The 3,600-nt window shown below is 38.6% G+C and overlaps 1 long non-coding RNA gene across 1 annotated transcript; it reads left to right on the top strand.

The window, feature by feature from the left end:
• The first annotated feature begins 2,791 nt into the window (after positions 1 to 2,791).
• Positions 2,792 to 3,186, top strand: LOC137285094 (uncharacterized). The gene is made up of 2 exons (XR_010956946.1): positions 2,792 to 2,854; positions 3,148 to 3,186. It is a non-coding gene; the product is annotated as an uncharacterized lncRNA (long non-coding RNA).
• Positions 3,187 to 3,600: the final 414 nt, after the last annotated feature.

The following is a 3,600-nucleotide window of genomic DNA, read 5'->3' as shown; positions in this document are numbered from 1 at the left end:
AACATCAAACTAAAAGTGCTTTAAGATCATAACATGTTGGGTCTTTTTACTCAAAACAATGCTGACTTGAGGAATTGAATTAAAGCTATGTGTCAGTAGTCATCAGTCAAAGTCAACAAACACTTTGTCGACAGATAATATACTGGGCACCATTTGATCAAATTACATTTTGCGAATGTTGATATAGGTACATTATATTACAGTTGTTACTCATGCCACAGAACTTTTTAATAGTTTATAGCAGCAGACGTTAGTACATATGTAATCCGAAAGTTTCAGTTCTTTGTCTATCCCCAGAAATATTACACTCTTTACACTTCTAGATAGTCCTAAAGGTGTTTGATAGGGTTTTTGTGGGCTCGTTGTAGGTCATGGTGATTTGTCGATACGTTGATCTGTAAATGAGCGATGACTTGCTACTAAGGGTATAATCATTTATCACAGTCTTTTAGGGATACGTAAATCCTAAAGTATCAGTTCTTGGTCTAGTGTTAGAAATACGGCATTTTATACACTCTAAGATGGTCCAAAGGATGTTCGATAGGGTATCCACTGCGGTTCCTTACACATGATGGTAATGTGGCCATACGTTGATCTGTAAATGGGTAATAACGACTTGTGAACGGTCAGGCCAAGCGTTGTCATCCATGATTGTCTATTGACTCGTAAGAAAACGAGTTGTTCTTGGAGATAGCGTTGACCATTGATTGTCAGAGATGCTCTTGTGAGATCCAGTTGGCAGTCATGAGAAACAGCCTACCATCCCGACGCCACCACTGAAGAGACAGTTCTAAACCTTCTTACGACGTCTCTAAGTCTGTGCAACTATGGATGTTGGGTATATATATTGACCGTTTTTCACATCAATGATGCCCGTAGCCATGACGTTGATGACTATTTGTAATTCCAACACTAACTAGGATGCATTAGATCATCCCGCTCATTTGTAGTCTCAGTTCTTGAATGATCCATTTACTTCCATGTGCTTCCTCGAGCCGCTTTATATCTGTGTGGTTAACGTGCATATTAGCATGTTGTTGCGACGGCACATTGCTGCTTTATCAATGCCGACAACTTGCAATGTGGTTTCTTCTCTGTTTCGTTTGTTGTTTGTGAGTTTTTTTCGCATCTGAAGCAGATTCCATTTCTTACTAGTGTCGTTTTCAGCAAGCCAAGCATGTTTTGCACTATATTTTGTCTGGCATTGTGCATGTCTTGAACAATGCTCAAGAAGAACATACGTACATACGCAAGGGATTTCTTGATAAAAAAAGGTTAACTGGCATAAATTAAAATTTAGTAATTACACGTTTGCAGCCGGACTTCATCAACTGTCTACTAATTACAGATATTCAATATTTTCATTATTTACTTTCATTTCAGTATGTATCACCATGTCCCACAGTAGGTGTCTGAAAGGTCCCATCAACACAGCATATGTTGGCAAGATCGTGACAATTAGTTTCCAAACAAGTGAAGGATGCAAACAGAGAATATTTGTTCTGGACAGTAAGCCAAATGAATCATTTTGATATTAATTATGACCCTCCCATTGTGTGTTTTAATTGAAGTTGTCATTAGCTGTAAATTTGGTGGATGGGGACATATATAAAGCTTTACATTTGAACACATTTCAACAGTTTACTTTTACAGTTTCAAGTACAATGAATACCTTCGTCGCATTTGTCGTTGCGGTTGTAGTAAGTCACAGTGAGTGTTTAAATGACCATGCCATTTTCCGTTCTCAGCAAATACGTGAATTTGAATTTTTGGCTCATGAATTTGGCTCATGAATTTGGCGTTCCAACATTTTTTTCAAGCTATTCATGCATCGAAAGACCCGTTTGCCAATTATTTTATTTGAAACTATTTTCTTAAATTTGTCATCAACTCGAATTCATTGTGAATGTTTCTCAATCACTAAAACATTGACGTGACACATTTTCAGCTTTGGCCTTGTCGATACAGGACGGAAGTGACACATGTGCTGATTGCACTGCATTCTTCACTGATCGGCAGGAGATGTCACTCGAGAGGATTGTACGTACATAATACTAATTACTATCGAAGGTTGGAAAAGACAACGTTCTTTAAATCGGGTTCATGCTTTGACGATTCACTCTCTTATCTTATCATAACGCATAAATGAATGAAAAACATCATCGCTTTAATATGTATTGTCCATTAGCTCAAAAACATATCTGAAAGCATCCAGTTTTTATAGGAATAAAGTATTTGTATTTTGAAGGCGGGGTGGGCGAGCTGGGTAAAGCGCTAGGCTAGTGATCCAGAGAGCTTGAGGTGACGGGATCCAGCCCACATGTGACCCGGTGTGAAAACCCTGGAGTCAACTTTGTGTGCAGACTCTTTAAGTGTTGTCTCAACCCGTAGTGCACATTACACACCCCTGTCCACTTACAAGAACCCACGAATCCGTTCATTTATGACCAGGTGGTGGCCACATGAATACATGCAAATATGTGAATGGGTACCTCGCCTCGGAAGGATGGGAATGCCACATTAACTCTGTGCGCCTAGTGGCTGCAAGATTTATATAATCCTCAGGGAGCTGAGATTGATATCTAATGGTGCAGTTTGACATCCAATGATCGAGAGGAAAAGAAAGCACAGGTGATCTGGATATTGGCGCTATATGTAGTAAGAGAAATAAATAGAAATATAATATGTATGTATTGCACCAGCCTCTATATATTGGGCAGTATTCTAACACAGATGTGTTATAAAACCTGTATACATGCCTAAAAAGCATGTGAAACAACATGTGTTTCAGGATAAAGAGGAGGCAGAAATGAACAAACGCTGTTCTTCACTGGAACCTAGCAAGGTGGAGGAGGTCAGATATATTTCTCTTTACATAACAGTTCCTGAAAAATCCGGTATTACTGGCACAGCTAACGCATGGTATGAAACACACATGTAATAGCTAAGACACTACTTGGCTTTATCCTTTAACCATTTGCTCCAATACCATCAGAAATATTAACTAGATACGTGTGGTATACAAAATTAGGTAATGAAAATGCTCTGTCTGTAGCATAATATCACATTCTCATGCTCAGCACTGTGTATGTATGTGTTTGTCAGTACTGTGGAGGGTAACTTTGTGAAAACATCGTGTATTTACAGTGTAAAAGAAGAGTTGAGGAAATATGCCAGGAGAAGAAAGAACAGGCCAATAGCCAGGTAACTGTTACCATTCATATCATCAGCAAACCCTTCGAGGAACTTATCCAGAAATACAAGGTGCCTTTAGAGCACGTTTGTTGGAGGAACAGTAATTATTGCAAAATTAATGCAAAATTAATGCAGAATGGTCAAGAACGTACGGAATGAAAAGGTATTTGGATAGCTAGGGAAAGCGCCTGCCTAACAGTTTTAGCTTTTGTTTAATTTAAGAGAATGCGATATATACATGTATAACAATATCATTATTTTGTACACTGCACAAAAGACTCAATTCCAACATGACATCTGATTGTGTTCCTTTACAGAGTCCTAAAGCCATTTGTGAAGCAATCCACTTCTGCCAGTCGCCTGATTCCGTCAAGATGAAGAAACCTATAAGCAAGGCAAGATAGC

The sequence above is a fragment of the Haliotis asinina genome, chromosome 5 (assembly GCF_037392515.1).
Source record: "Haliotis asinina isolate JCU_RB_2024 chromosome 5, JCU_Hal_asi_v2, whole genome shotgun sequence".
Classification (NCBI taxonomy): Eukaryota; Metazoa; Mollusca; class Gastropoda; order Lepetellida; family Haliotidae; genus Haliotis; species Haliotis asinina.
The sequence above is the reverse complement of the archived record's forward strand: the minus strand, read 5'-3'. Positions and strand labels throughout refer to the sequence as shown.